Source organism: Salvelinus alpinus, chromosome 35, assembly GCF_045679555.1.
Source record: "Salvelinus alpinus chromosome 35, SLU_Salpinus.1, whole genome shotgun sequence".
NCBI classification, from domain to species: domain Eukaryota; kingdom Metazoa; phylum Chordata; class Actinopteri; order Salmoniformes; family Salmonidae; genus Salvelinus; species Salvelinus alpinus.
In genome coordinates, this window is record NC_092120.1 from 9,746,465 (window position 1) to 9,763,539 (window position 17,075).

The 17,075-nt window shown below is 40.9% G+C and overlaps 1 long non-coding RNA gene across 1 annotated transcript; it reads right to left on the bottom strand.

Moving 5' to 3' along the window:
• Nucleotides 1-5,786: 5,786 nt before the first annotated feature.
• Nucleotides 5,787-16,945, bottom strand: LOC139564421 (uncharacterized). Its single transcript, XR_011672737.1, has 2 exons — nt 16,749-16,945; nt 5,787-10,752 (listed from the first exon to the last, which is right to left on the bottom strand). It is a non-coding gene; the product is annotated as an uncharacterized lncRNA (long non-coding RNA).
• Nucleotides 16,946-17,075: the final 130 nt, after the last annotated feature.

The following is a 17,075-nucleotide window of genomic DNA, read 5'->3' on the forward strand; positions in this document are numbered from 1 at the left end:
AGTATATCATTTAAAATGCAAGTCATCACTATAAATACTTCAAATACTGTCTGGAAGGGCTGAAAAGTAGAACTATTAATTTAATTTAGATCAATAGATTAAACACCATCAAAAGACGATTATTTGTTTTACTTATCTATTATCTCCATAAACTAAACAATATCATTAATTAAAATAATAACTCCAGATTAGTATGAAAATAGTGGGGTTAACAGACTATTTTGATGGTCAGAGTAATCGGACGTTAAACTAGCTAACGTTTGAAAATAAAGGAGAGCCGCACACTCTAAGAACTCAGATGCAAAAATGTAATGTCCAACGTTTCGACAGGCAAGCTGGCATGTGAAGAAAAATCTTATTGCAATAACTGTGAGCTCTTTCAATTTGAGGTGTCCAAATACCTTAGAAAATATGGTAGTAATCTTGCTAAGACCAGAAGAGCTGAGGAGGACAAGGTGATCATTAAGATAACTTCCCTTTCTCAGAGGTCCCCAGCCGGCCTCTCGGGGGAGGAGAAGATGGAACTAATTGAGTTACAAAATAAACTGGATAATATATATAGATTAAAAGCAGAAGGAGCCTTTATTAGATCTAGGAAAAAATGGATTGAGGAGGGAGAACAGAATTCATCCTATTTCTTTAGACTTGAGAAATTTTACTCTAAAAATAACACTATCCATAAATTAAACATTGATGGTGTTATTACAGATGACCAAAAATGAATCGCTAAATATTGTAACAATTTTTACAGAAACTTGTATAGCTCTACATACTGTCAGGAATCCACAGATATGTTTTTTACCTCACTGAATAATGTTCACTCTATCAGTGATATAGAATCTAAACAGTGTGATGAACCCATCAAAGTTGAAGATATTATAGAGTCTATCAAACATCTAAAGAACAATAAATCACCAGGTGTTGATGGAATTACATCAGAATTTTACAAATTATTTTCTGAACAAATAGCTCCCTTCCTATTTGAAGTATTTTTAGAGAGTATTAAAAACAATGTTCTCCCTCCTACAATGAGTCAGGGGTTAATAACACTGATACCTAACCCTAAAAAGAAGTGCTGCTCATCGATAACTGGCGTCCAATTTGTCTTCTTAATAATGACTATAAGATATTAGAATTACTACTTGCAAAAATAATTAAAGAAGTCCTGGATGCAATTATTGATGAAACACAGTCTTGCTTCATGAGGATCAGACATATTTCTAACAATGTCAGACTAGTATTAGACATACTTGACTACTCAGACCTAATAACTGAGGATAGCTTCATATTATTTTTAGATTTTTATAAAGCATTTGACACAGTAGAGCATCAGTTTCTCTTCCACTCCCTTGAGAGACTTGGCTTTGGGGATTTTTTCTGTAAGGCTATTAAGACTCTATGTAAATGGTAACAGCTCTATCAAATTGAAATATGGCACCTCACCTAGATTTGAGTTAAATAGAGGAATTAGTCAAGGTTGTCCTATCTCCCCGTACCTGTTTTTATTAATCACCCAACTTCTTCCAAATTCTTTAAATAATAGTCCTGTACAAGGTATTTCCATAGCTGGTAAAGAAATTATTATAAGCCAGCTGGCTGATGATACTACACTTTTTCTGAAAGACGCTAACCAAATTCCCATATCGATCAATGTGATACAATCCTTTTCCAAAGCATCTGGTCTATACCTTAACATTAATAAATGTGAACTCATAGCTGTCAAAGATTGTGTGACACCTTCATATTATGGTATTCCAGTAAAAGAAGAACTTACATATTTAGGCATAACCATTACAAAGGATCAGAAGTCTAGAGGCTTACTAAATTTGAACCCTCTTATTAAAAATACCCAGAAGAAGCTAAATCAATGGCTACAGAGGGACTTATCTTTAAAAGGTAGAGTCCTAATAACCAAGGCCGAAGGTATCTCTAGACTAACATATGGCGCTTTATCTTTATATCTTGACAGTAAAATAAGCAAGGAGATAGACCAGATGCTTTTCAACTTTCTTTGGAGAAACCGTACCCATTACATTAGGAAAACGGTTGTAATGAACACTTTTGAGAATGGTGGACTGAATTTTCTGGACTTTACTACTTTAAAGGATAATTTTAAAAATGTAAATCAGCGGTTGCATTAAGAACTAATTTGTCTTTCGATTCCTGTCAACCCTGTATTTTTTAGTCAAGTATATGATTAGCTTTTAATTAAACTAGATCACTCTGATAGATGACGTCAGACATATTGAGGCTTGATTTCCTAGTATTTTCATTGTGTAACCACGGTTTTGTATGGCTAAATATGCACCTTTTCGAACAAACTGTATATGTATGTTGTAAAATGATGTTACAGGAGTGTCATCGGAAGAATTCTGAGAAGGTTAGTGAAAAAATTAATATCTTTTGGCGGTGGTTACGTTATAGCGCTCTTTGGCTGGAATCGATGCTCTGGTAACGTTGGAACATGTAGTATGCTAACTTATCGATTTATTGTGTTTTCGCTGAAAAACGCTTAGAAAATCTGAAATATGGTCTGAAATCACAAGAACTGGGTCTTTCCATTGCTATGCTTTGTCTATTTTTATGAAATGTTTTATGATGAGTAAATTGGTCATACACGTTGCTCTATCTAGTAATTCTAGTGGATTTGTGATGGTCGGTGCAATTGTAAACTGTGATTTCTACCTGAAATATGCACTTTTTTCTAACAAAAACTATCCTATACCATGAATATGTTATCAGACTGTCATCTGATGGTTTTTTTTATAGGTTATTGGCTATCAATATCTTAGTTGAGCCGAATTGGTGATAGCACCTGAAGGAGTAAGAAACTGATGGAGTTAGAATAGTGGTGTATTTTGCTAACGTGTTTAGCTAATAGATTTACATATTTTGTCTTCCCTGTAAAACATTTTAAAAATCTGAAATGGTGGCTTTATTCACAAGATCTGTATCTTTCATCTGGTGTCTTGGACTTGTGATTTAATGATATTTAGATGCTACTATCTACTTGTGAAGCTATGCTATCTATGCTAATCAGTGTGTGGGGGGTGGGGGGTGCTCCCGGATCCGGGGTTAGTAGCCGTGAAAGGTTAAATAATACTTTTAAGATCAATTGGATAAAACAATTCCTAAGAAGACCCACTTCTATCTGGAATTTTATTCCTCATCATGTCTTCTCTATTTTTGGTGGCCTTAACTTCATGTCGTTTTGCAATTATAATATTGACAAAATTCCAGTGAAACTTTCTGCTTTTCATCGGCAGGTTTTCGTGTCATGGTCCTTAACGTGTCAAGACCTGACCCTCAGAGCCTACCTTCTATTGATCCTGTTGACTCATGTCGTAGCTGAATCAGAATTAGTTAGGTAACATAGATAAATAAGATGTTTTATTTACTTTCATAATATGCTTATGTGAGATACTTGTCATTAGAATGTCTCTTTTTGACTATACTGTCGGCAGTTGCATTTTTCCTTTCTTCTCTAGGGAAAAGTCACTTGGGGCCCAGAGAGGGGAGAGGTCAGGCTTGTCTTTTATATGTCTGGTAATATGCAGAATATCAGAAAGGAACATTGTCTTCATATGTGAACAGAATGGAACACTTTCTTCATATGTGAATGTATCTGTTAAACAATGTGAAGGGATGATTAAGGGGGAACCAATTATCTCTTGGCTCCACAATGTCTGTGCACGAGTCACTCCCCTCTGTGAGCTTGTCCAGGGGTGGGGTGTATTTGAGATGGGAGTATCTAAAGTTGACAATTGATATATGCCATTGCATGAGGTAATGTTTTGGTACTATGGAGTACCAAGAACGAGATCAGAACCTCGTCTTAGAGACCAAACGGAACGATAATTTATAGCTAATGCTATCTTGGCTTTGTGAAGTTTCTGAGATCTGTGGTTCGTCATGTGAGTTGAGAGGGTTGTATCTTGGCTATAAAAGATACTAGAATTCTTTTGTAAGCACTCTCAGAATTCATTTATAGACACTGAATTGATCTGAGAGTCAAAGGGCTATGGTGAAGCTCATATAATTAAAGATAAAGTTTAAAATATAACTGACTTGTGTGTGTGTAACGCTCGTCGTTGGAATGATGTGAGGACCAAAGCGCAGCGTGGTAAGTGTCCATATTGTTTTAATATGAAATACTGAACACTGAACAAAAACAATATAACGACAAACGAACACTCCTGTACGGTGAAACAAAAACACAGAACAGAAAATATAATCACCCACAAAACACAATGCAAAACAGGATACCTAAATATGGCTCCCAATCAGAGACAACGACTGACACCTGCCTCTGATTGAGAACCATACTAGGCCAAACACATAGAAAAAACAACATAGAATGCCCACCCCAATTCACGCCCTGACCAAACTAAAATAAAGACATAACAAAGGAACTAAGGTCAGAACGTGACGGGCGGCTCAGGACAGACGGGCGGCTCAGGACAGACGGGCGGCTCAGGACAGACGGGCGGCTCAGGTGGCTGAGGACAGACGGGCGGCTCAGGACAGACGGGCGGCTCAGGCGGCCCAGGACAGACGGGAACACCTGTAGGGAGGAGACGGAGAGACAGCCTGGTGCGTGGGGCTGCCACAGGACCCACCAGGCTGGGGAGACCTACAGGAGGCCCGGTGCTTGGAGGAGGCACCGGAAGGACCGGGCTGTGGGGGAGCACTGGAGCTCTGGTGCGCAGCCTTGGCACCACTCCCCCAGGCTGGATGACTACTCTAGCCCGGACCCTCCAGAGTGCAGGCACAGGTTGAACCGGGCTGTGGGTGAGCACTGGAGATCTGGTGCATACTACGTGCACCTCCCCCTTAGGCTCTACTCCCACATTCGCCCAGCACGAGCGGAGCGCAGGCATAGGACACACTGCACCCTCCCAGCGCCCCGGAGACACAGCACGCAGAGCCGGCGCAGGATACCCTGGACCGAAACGGCGTACAGGAGACCAAACATGCTGAGCAGGCACAATACACCCTGGCTGGATGCCCACACTCGCATGACACTTTCGGAGGGCTGTCCTATAGCGCACTGGGCTATGGACGCGTACTGGCGACACTGTGCGCTTAACCACATAACACGGTGCCTGACCAGTAACGCGCTGCTTACAATAAGTACGAGGAGTGGGCTCAGGTCTCCAACCTGACTCTGCCACACTCCCCGTGTGCCCCCTCCCAATTGTTTTGGGGGGGGCTGCCTCTCGTACCTGTCGCGCTGCCGTGCTGCCTCCTCATATCGCCGCCACTCAGCTTTCGCTTCCTCCAGCTCTGGCTTGGGGCGGCGATATTCCCAACCTGTGCCCAGGGTCCTTTACCGTCCAAAATCTCCTCCCATGTCCAGGAGTCCAGAACTCGCTGCTGCCCGATACCACACTGCTTGGTCCTTGGTTGGTGGGTGATTCTGTAACGCTCGTCGTTGGAATGAGGTGTGGACCAAAGCGCAGCGTGGTAAGTGTCCATATTGTTTTAATACGAAATACTGAATACTGAACAAAAACAATATAACGACAAACGAACACTCCTGTACGGTGAAACAAAAACACAGAACAGAAAATATAATCACCCACAAAACACAATGCAAAACAGGATACCTAAATATGGCTCCCAATCAGAGACAACGACTGACACCTGCCTCTGATTGAGAACCATACTAGGCCAAACACATAGAAAAGGACAATAGAACAAAACATAGAAAAAACAACATAGAATGCCCACCCCAATTCACGCCCTGACCAAACTAAAATAAAGACATAATAAAGGAACTAAGGTCAAAACGTGACAGTGTGGTTTGTAAACTCTCCTCATTTAGTAATACAGGAAATTACCACGACACTCATCAGTAGGAAAGCTTTGTTTCCCTTTTGGTCCATTCAACAACAGAACGATACGAACCCTGTTTCAGCAGGATGTTGTATCTATACCTTAAGTCATGCCTTATTGGAATGGATTTATTGATAATATCTGTTGGAAAAAAGTTTGGATGTTGCCACACACATACCTACTTGTTAACAAAATTAAGGAAGTTTCCTTTAAAATTATTCATAAATATTAGCCTGCCAACCACTATATGAATAAGTTTACGGAAAATATCAACTCAAATTGCTCCTTTTGTAATGACCACCCAGAAACAGTGTTGCATCTTTTTCGGCATTGTATTCATGTAAGAAAACTGTGGCAAGACATCAGTAGGTTTATAATTGAACACATTTATGAAGATTTTACACTATTGTGGAGAGATGTACTGCTTGGATTCTTTACATACGATAGAAATAAGCTGAAACATTTTTATGTAATTAATTTCATTATTCTTTTGGGCAAATTTCATATACACAAATGTAAATTTACAAACAAAAAAACAAATTTTCTTACCCTACAAAAAGAAATTGAACTGTATTTTAAGACCATTAAATACTCTACTAACCAAAAAGCTGTTAGAATTATAAGTGTATGTATGTCCCTTAAGGTCTTTGTGTAATGTAATACTGTACCCCCTAGCTCAATTGTCCATTGTATATAATCTATATATACTTGTGTTCCCTCATGTACTCTCTGTATTGATTTGTTGTTAATAATTTATTTATTTATTTTAAGTTAAAAAAAAGTTTTCAGCTACCGGTAGCTTGTGGGTGCTTTATATGCGGTTGCATGTCTACTTATATCAACTATATAATTATTATTATAAACTGGGTGGTTCGAGCCCTGAATGCTGATTGACTGACAGCTATGGTATATCAGACTGTATACCACGGGTATGTTAAACATTTATTTTTACTGCTCTAATTACGTTGGTAACCAGTTTATAATAGCAATAACGCTTCGAACACACCGACTCTGTTATTGCGTTTTGTTACAGAAGTACATTCATTTCCAATGGAACGCTGCGTGTGCCTTGCAGCATTGCGTTGCAGAGGCAGTTGCAGTGCGTTCTGTGTGGTGCATACGTTGGATTTATCGAATGAATGCATCAAATTGTATGCGTTGACTTTTCATGGCTGCAGGGGCAGTATTGAGTAGCTTGGATGAAAAGGTGCCCATTGTAAACGGCCAGCTCCTCAGTCTCAGTTGCTAATATATGCATATTATTATTAGTATTGCTTAGAAAACACTCTACAGTTTCCAAAACTGTCAAAATATTGTCTGTGAGTATAACAGAACTGATATTGCAGGCGAAACCCTGAGGAAAATCCAAACAGGAAGTGGCTTCTATTTTGAAAACTCCATGTTCCATAGCCTCCCTTTGCTGGATTTAAAGGGATATGAACCAGATTCCTTTTCCTATCGCTTCCTCAAGGGGTCAACAGTCTTCAGACATAGTTTCAGGCTTTTATTTTGAAAAAATTAGCCAGAACGATAACATCTCGTCAAGTGGTCACATGAGTTTTGCTTGCGCAACAGAGTTTGGACAGCCATTGTTTTTCCCTCTCCTACTGTGAAAGACATTTGCGGTTGATATATTATCGATTATATATTTTAAAAACAATTTGAGGATTGATTATAAAAAATGTTTGACATGTTTCTGTGGACATTATGGAAACTATTTTGAATTTTTGTCTGCGTTGTCGTGACCGCTCTTTCCTGTGGATTTCTGAACATAACGCGCCAAACAAACGGAGGTATTTTGGATATAACAATAATCTTTATGGAACAAAAGGAACATTTGTTGTCTAACTGGGAGTCTCGTGAGTGAAAACATCCGAAGATCATCAAAGGTAAACGATTAATTTGATTGCTTTTCTGATTTTCGTGACCGAGCTACTTGATGCTAAGTGTACTTAATGTTTTGTCGAGCGATCGATAAACTTACACAAACGCTTGGATTGCTTTCGCTGTAAAGCATAATTTCAAAATCTGACATGACAGGTGGATTAACAAAAGGCTAAGCTGTGTTTTCCTATATTGCACTTGTGATTTCATGAATATAAATATTTTTAGTAATATTTATTGAATGTAGCGCTATGCTATTCAGCGGTTGTTGATGACACTTATCCCGTTAACGGGATTGCAGCCATAACAGCTTAACCAAATTCCGACTAAAACTACACACATTATCAGATTATAATTTTATGATTCTAATCAATTTCATACAGTTATAAGGTTTCAGAGTGGAATTATTTCATCATTATCTTTCACATATACATTATTTTATCAATCCACCCTTAATGACTAAATAATACACACTGATATATCAACCACTATATGGAAACATAAATGTTATACAAGAATAAACCAAACCAATACATGTGATGACATTCGATTACTCATCAATGACTGTTTTAGGCCTATATCCAATCATAACTCTTTCGGTTTAGGATTTTCATTATAATCTTCACGAAAGAACAGTTTTGTCTAAACATTGAACATAGTCTGATCTAACATTGGCTCCTCGTAGTTAAAAGAAACTGAGCCATCTCCTAGGCCTGGAGCTCTGTATTCATTATCCCACTGGTCGGCGCTCGGAATCGGTCCGTATCTCACCATCTGTTGCGTCATTGACCTCTCCAGAGTCCTGGTGATCAAACCTCTCATACACGGAATCAAACAACATCCACACAACACTAACACACTCATACAGGTGAAGGTTGCCCATAACACAGTGATTATGACATTTTTCAATTTCCCAAACATACTGTCAAACCAATTTGTCAGAGAATTATCCACCCCAGAGTTCTCTGCTAATTCGTGAGCTAATGTGGTTAAACCAGCCAGGGCCTTGGTCACTGATCCGTCTGGAGCTGTGTTATCGGGGATGAAGGTACAACATTCCGCTCCAAATATCACACATACTTCCCCCTTCTCAGCCAGAAGCATATCCAATGCTATTCTATTCTGCCATACCATCAAACTAGTTGCAGCTGTTTGTTCTGCTAACCCTTTGATCGCATCTCTAGTATAGTTGATGAAACGCTGTTGGTTATAGTAGATATAATTTATCCAATCTACATTTTTATTGAGAGTTGACCACCAGAAGATGCTTGATTCCAATCCAGCCCATATCTGATTCCTAGTTTTGAACTCATCAGGCACCCCCCTTGGAACCCCAATGCTATCGATGTAAACTCTATTGTCAAAGGACCCTGACGGAGCACTCCTTCTTTCTCTTCTACCTGGCACTAGGTCTTTGTGTTGGATAAGGGTGAAGGGCATGCTTAACTGTACTAGTGCACAAATACCGGTCCAATTTGCAGGTTAGGCCACAGCAACATACCTCCACACAACCACCAGACATCCGCTCTAGGCCTTTTTATCTTACTAAAGTCCTTGGAACTCAACCACCCAGTCAGGTCCCTCATTGTCTCGTCGGTTGTAACGTTCTCTGTCCTATTGCATGTTCTTACTTCCCCTACATCCCGTCCGTGTGTATTGTATCGAGCCATACAATAATAGTTTGCTCCTGTAACTGTGAAAGGGGGAAGTCTGGATGTAATGGGCACATGGGGATACAGATAATGCAGATCAGTGCAACTGTCATTGTCTGGCTTCCCTGCCTTCAAGAAACGCTTTCCATACAGGCCATTCCCCTGGGTGAATCAATTCCATCGAGTGGAAAGGGGATGGTTGTCAACTGAGGTTTGGCTGTGGTGCAGACATAACATTCTTCTTTAGCTAATGATCTAGCTGTATACTGAATCCATTCCAACCATAGGTTGGAATCCCCAAACCCAGTTTCCACCTCAATCACTTCCTTAAGATCTTTCGTCTGAACTATCCGCACCGGTCCTTGGTTCTGAACGACTCCACGGGTAATGTCCGTTTTGTCAGGGGTACTGCTTGTATTCTGGCTGGCAGTAGAACTATCACCGGCTCTAACCTCTGCTACCCGGAATGGTACCGTAGTGTCGACCGAAACCTGGTCAAAACCAACACACCATAACCCTAGATCCTCTTTCTTTACGTTTTTAATGGTAATTCGTACCTTTATGCAATACTTTCCTTGTTCCGGATTACAGTCAAAAACCCTCACCTTTACTATACTCCATCTGTTTCCATATTGGGTGTGTGGATATACATAGCATAGCTCTCTCTCTCTGTGTGAGCTATGACCTGATTCCATGAACTACACGGGGACCTGCACAGATATCTTCCATAAAGGCCCATAGTTCTAGACTGCCAAGGGGTCAAAGACCCCATTTGGTCTACATAGAACTCAACTGAGACATCCTTCCCTAGCTCTACTCTCACTTCCTGTTTACCCAGATTAAGTGACCTTTTGTACTTTGTTAATACAAAATCCTCATCTTCTACACTATGGGTCAAGTTACCACCTTCTGCCTTCTCGGGTGGGTCATGGTGTATTAGGAATATGGCTCCCACAATAAGACAGCTCAGACCAATCAGCACTCCTGTAAAGCCCCACCCTTTCCCGGAGAACATATCATCAGCTAGAGGCCAGCCCATACTTTCACTTCTATGAACGCACACAGGGAGGACAGTACGGGTTAGGGAATCTTCGTTAGAGAGGTAATCCCCGAACCTTATTGATATTTGGTTCTTCTCCTAACTCTGTGATTGTTCGACAGTGTCAGTGTGTCTTACCCTCTTGCAATGTGTGATATGAACCCAGGTAGCTCTTTCAGCTATTCTCACCGCAAAGGCTGTCACCAGAAGCACTTGGTATGGCCCCTCCCACCGTGGCTGCTTCCAGTCCTTTTTCTTTAGTGATTGGACCCAGACCCAGTCTCCTGGCTAAATCTTGTGTGTAACCTCCTTCTGTAGTTCTCCTGTTGGGCATAAAATCTTTGACATACAGGTTTGGTTAATGAACAACCTCCTCATGTTTTCAACCATACTATTCTCTACTTCCATATCTGCTTGTTCCAATCGTCCTAATTTGGGCATCGTGTAGGGTCTACCAAAGACCTTCTCAAACGGAGACAGTCCCTCCTTATCAGGGGTTATTCTAATAGTCATTAACTTCTTTGACATAGGGGGCAGCATTTTCACTTTTGGATGAATTGCGTGCCCATAGTGAACTGCCTCCTACTCTGTCCCAGATGCTAATATATGCATATTATTATTACTATTGGATATAAAACACTCTGAAGTTTCTAAAACTGTTTGAATGATGTCTGTGAGTATAACAGAACTCATATGGCAGGCAAAAACCTGAGAAAAAATCCAAACAGGAAGTGAGAATTCTGAGACTGGTCAACGTTCAACTCATCGCCTATTCAATTCCCTGTAAGATATGGATCTGTTTGCACTTCCTACACCTTCCACTAGACGTCAACAGTCTGTAGAATGTGGAATGAAGCTTATGCTGTGTTGTGGGGCCGGATGAGATGGGAATGAGTAAGTGGTCTGGCAGATTGCCAGTTCCTGGTCATGCGCTTTCCTTATGATATCGCCTTGCGTTCCATAACTTATACAGACACGAAGGAATGCTCCGGTTGGAACGTTATTGGATATATATGATAACAACATCCTGAAGATTGATTCTCTACTTAGTTTGACCAGTTTATTCGACCTGTTATATAACTTTTTTAAGTTTTCGTCCGAGTTCGCCTGCATCTGCGCGAGCGTTTGGACATGTGCACTAAACATGCTAGCAAAAGTAGCTACTTAGACATAAGTAATGGACATTATCGAACAAAACAACAATTTATTGTGGAACTAGGATTCCTGGGAGTGCATTCTGATGAAGATGATCAAAGGTAAGGGAATATTTATGATGTAATTTCGTATTTCTGTTGACTCCAACATGGCGGAGAAATGTTGTTATTTTTGAGCGCCGTCTCAGATTATTGCATGGTGTGCTTTTTATGTAAAGTTTTTTTGAAATCTGACACAGCGGTTGCATTAAGAACAAGTGTATCTTTAATTCTATGTAAAACATGTATCTTTCATCAAAGTTTATGATGAGTATTTCTGTTATTTGACGTGGCTCTCTGCAATTTCTTCGGATATTTTGGAGGCATTTCTGAACATGGCGCCAATGTAAACCGAGATTTGTGGATATAAATATGCACATTATCGAACAAAACATAAATGTATTGTGTAACATGATGTCCTATGAGTGTCATCTGATGAAGATCATCAAAGGTTAGTGATTCATTTTATCTCTATTTCTGCTTTTTGTGACTACTATCTTTTGCTGGGAAAATGGCTGTGTTTTTCTGTGGCTATGTACTGACCTAACATAATCGTTTGGTGTGCTTTCGCTGTAAATCCTTTTTGAAATCAGACATGTTGGCTGGATTCACAACATGTGTAGCTTTAATTTGGTGTCTTTCATGTGTGATTTCATGAAAGATTGATTTTTATAGTAATATATTTGAATTTGGCGCGCTACATTTTTTCTGGCTTTTGGCCAAGTGGGACGCTACCGTCCCACATATCCCAGAGAAGTTAACACTATGAGCAAGCATTTTACCCAATTCATTCCGGTACTTAGATGTGTTTTCCTTAATCCATTTTTTATCGTGGCATTCATGCGTTCAATCACACCCGCACTCTGCGGATGATAGGAGCAGTGTTTCTTCATTTTTATGTTTAATCTCTGACCTATATTATCTATTACCTGATTGGAAAAATGGGAACCATTGTCGCTATAAATAGTCTCAGGCAGTCCAAATCGTGGAACGATCTCCTGACATAATGCCCTCGCCACTGTTTCTGCATCTGCGGAGGATGTAGGGAACACCTCTATCCATTTCGTATATTTATCAATGATTGTCAAAAACCACTTCTTGCCTTCGCTTTTAGTTAATTCAATAAAGTCAATTTCCAACTGTTGGAATGGGTACCTAGCCGAGGGGTATTCACCCTGTGGTGCCCTCACTTTGCCTTGGTGATTACTTTGTGCGCATATAACACAACGTGAACAATTTAAAATAAATAGTTAGTTATTCCGTATTTTACAAAGTGTTGTCTAATTATCTCTACCGTAGCCGACGTGAGTAAGACCTTTAAACAGGTCAACATACACAAGGCTGTGGGGCCAGACGGATTACAAGGACATGTGCTCCAGGCATGTGCTGATCAACTGGCAGGTGACTTCACTGACATTTTCAACATGTCCCTAATTGAGTCTGTAATACCAACATGTTTCAAGCAGACCACCATAGTCCCTGTGCCTAAGAACAAATGCAACCTACCTAAATGACTACAGACCTGTAGCACTCACGTCCGTAGCCATGAAGTGCTTTGAAAGGTTGGTAATGGCTCACATCAACACCATTATCCCATTATCCCAGAAACCCTAGACCCACTCCAATTTGCATACCGCCCAAACAGATCCACAGATGATGCAATCTCTATTGCACGCCACACTGACCTTTCCCACCTGGACAAAAGGAACACTTGTGTGAGAATGCTATTCATTGACTACAGCTCAGTGTTCAACACCATAGTACCCTCAAAGCTCATCACTAAGCTAAGGATCCTGGGACTTAACACCTCCCTCTGCAACTGGATCCTGGACTTCCTGACGGGCCACCCCCAGGTGGTGAGGGTAGGTAGCAGCACATCTGCCACGCTGATCCTCAACACTGGAGCTCCCCAGGGGTGCATGCTCATTCCCCTCCTGTACTCCCTGTTCACCCATGACTGCATGGCCAAGCACGACTCCAACACCATCATTAAGTTTGCAGACGACACAACAGTGGTAGGCCTGATCACCGGCAATGAAGAGACCGCCTATAGGGAGGAGGTCAAAGACCTGGCCGGGTGGTGCCAGAATAACAACCTATCCCTCAACGTAACCAAGACTAAGGAGATGATTGTGGACTACAGGAAAAGGAGGACCGAGCACACCCCCATTCTCATCGACAGGGCTGTAGTGGAGCAGGTTGAGAGCTTCAAGTTCATTGGTGTCCACATCAACAACAAACTAGAATGGTCCAAACACACCAAGACAGTCGTGAAGAGGGCACGACAAAGCCTATTCCCCCTCAGGAAACTAAAAAGATTTGGCATGGCAACCTGTCAGGATGCTCTCGATGTTGCAGCTGTAGAACCTTTTGAGGATCTCAGGACACATCACTGCCTGGTACGGCAATTGCTCGGCCTCTGACCGCAAGGCACTACAGAGGGTAGTGCGTACAGCCCAGTACATCACTGGGACTAAGCTGCATGCCATCCAGGACCTCTACACCAGGCGGTGTCAGAGAAAGGCCCTAAAAATTGTCAAAGACCCCAGCCACCCCAGTCATAGACTGTTCTCTCTACTACCGCATGGCAAGCGGTACCGGAGTGCCAAGTCTTGGACAAAAAGGCTTCTCAACAGTTTTTACCCCCAAATAAGACTAACAGATAATCAAATGACTACCCGGACTATTTGCATTGTGTGCCCCCCCCAACCCCTCTTTTTACGCTGCTGCTGCTCTGTTTATCATATATGCATAGTCACTTTAACTATACATTCATGTACATACTACCTCAATTTGGCCGACCAACCAGTGCTCCCGCACATTGGCTAACCGGGCTATCTGCATTGTGTCCCGCCACCCACCACCCGCCAACCCCTCTTTTACGCTACTGCTACTCTCTGTTCATCATATATGTATAGTCACTTTAACCATATCTACATGTACATACTACATCAATCAGCCTGACTAACCGGTGTCTGTATGTAGCCTCGCTACTTTTATAGCCTCGCTACTGTATATAGCCTGTCTTAAAAAAAAAAAAAATACATTTTAGTCATTTAGCAGACGCTCTTATCCAGAGTGACTTACAGTAGAGTGCATACATTTTATTACATTTTTTACATACTGAGACAAGGATATCCCTACCGGCCAAGAGCAGACGCTCTTATCCAGAGCGACTTACAGTAGAGTGCAGACATTTTATAACATTTATTTTTATTTTTATTTATTTTTTAATTTTTTACTGTTGTTTTATTTCTTTACTTACCTATTGTTCACCTAATACCTTTTTTGCACTATTGGTTAGAGCCTGTAAGTAAGCATTTCACTGTAAGGTCTACACCTGTTGTATTCGGCGCACGTCACAAATAAACTTTGATTTGATTTGTTTGTACAGATGAACGTGGTACCTTCAGGCGTTTGGAAATTGCTCCCAAGAATGAACCAGATTTGTGGAGGTCTACAATTTTTTTCTGAGGTCTTGGCTGATTTTCTTTTGATTTTCCCATGATGTCAAACAAAGAGGCACTGAGTTTGAAGGTAGGCCTTGAATTACATCCACAGGTACACCTCCAATTGACTCAAATGATGTCAATTAGCCTATCAGAAGCTTCTAAAGCCATGACATAATTTTCTGGAATTTTCCAGGCTGTTTTAAGATACAGTCAACTTAGTGTATTGTAAACTTCTGACCCACTGGAATTGAGATAAAGTGAATAATAAGTGAAATAATCTGTCTGTAAACAATTGTTGGAAAAATGACTTGTGTCATGCACAAAGTAGATGTCCAAACCGACTTGCCAAAACTAAAGTTTGTGGAGTGGTTGAAAAACGAGTTTTAATGACTCTGACCTAAGTGTATGTAAACTTTCAACTTCAACTGTATGTATCCAAACAAAAACTCAGACTCTATTTGTTCTCACTTTTGAACATGTAGCGCTGTGCACAGTTTAATTTTAGATTGAGTTGTTTGCCCTTTGAATCTAGCGACATCTCTGATTGTGGTCATTGACTTTCTTGTAAAACTGTATGCAGGAAAATGAGTACACCACAAAGAGCAAAAAAAAGTGTACAAATATTGTACTGTAGCTAAAGGAGAAAGAGAGGATATAATGGACCATTGTATTGATTGGGTTAAAGCTTGAGGGGAAAAGTAAATGTAAGAATCTTGGATGCCCCAAGTAGCATAAACCAACCACAACTGTCACCTGACCTAAACATGTATTATCAGGCAGTCTGTGCTTGTACTGTATGTGAGTGTGTCTGTCCATACAGTCTGTCTGTGGCCTAGGTCAGTGGTTCCCAATCTGTAGGGTGCAGGGGGGGGTGGGGTGGCGTGGGGGTCCAGCTTTCAACTTATTCTTGAAAGTTGTAATAGTAGAATGCACAAGGTAACATCTCGAAATTGGGTAGTGCAAAATCAATTTTCCACGTCATGTCTGTCATTGCTATTTATAACTTGTCAGAAATGTCCAGATCAACTAGCTCATGTCAGCTAAAGTGTTTTAGCTAGGTTTCTTAGCCCAGAGATTCTGTTGGAATGTTTGCGTCACTCAAATGTCACATGAATACACATTAGACATGGCAAAATCTATAGAATTGCAAGAAAATTTGCTTTAAAAATGCTACATTTTCTCTTCACCCCATGACAAATGGGTTAACATTGCAGGAAATAAGCTTTAAACCTGCTAAATGTTCTCTCCACCAACCAAAGAGGTGTGTGTCATGAACAGTGTTTGTGCCCATAGAAATAGACGTGGTGGGAGCGCGTGCAGAGCGGGATGTTCCCCAATGCTGGAAGGGGGGCCTGAGTGAAAAGGTTTGGGAACCCCTGGCCTAGGTTATGTGCCTTGATGTCTATCGTGCCATCGTGTTTCCTTAAGATTTAGAGGAAGAGGCACAAACTGAAACTCAAGTGACGTGCATACAGCCACAAGCTATGCCTAGTTGGAAAATGTCTCAGCAGTTCAACATGAGAAAGTGTTTTGGTCATATTATATCCTGACAAATTATATATTTACATGAAATAAACCTGAAATAATATCTGACTTGCCTGAATGCTGCATCTTTGCAAGATTAACACACACATGCAAATACATCAAAATGGAAATGACAAAACAATAAAGAATCAGATGTTCTACTAACCGAGGGGGAAGGAGATCCGTGGAGGTTCCAACCCTAGTGAAGGGGTCAGGAGAAGCCCCAGTAGAGTAGAGAGATACCAGGCCAGGCTCCCATGTGCCATGACGGGGGTGCTCCTCTCAACAGATGGAGATTGAGGCGGAGGATGTGGAAGGATCTGTTGTTGAAGAGGACTTCCTCATAAGAGCACAGTGTGCGTATTAAATGTGTGTGAGTCTGACTGTGCTGAGAGCTTTGTTACACACTTGTGAAAAAGGTGTTGCAATGCTGTGGCCTGCATCGTATTTCTTCCTCTCGTCATCACCCTTACTTGGGTCGATCCACAAAAAG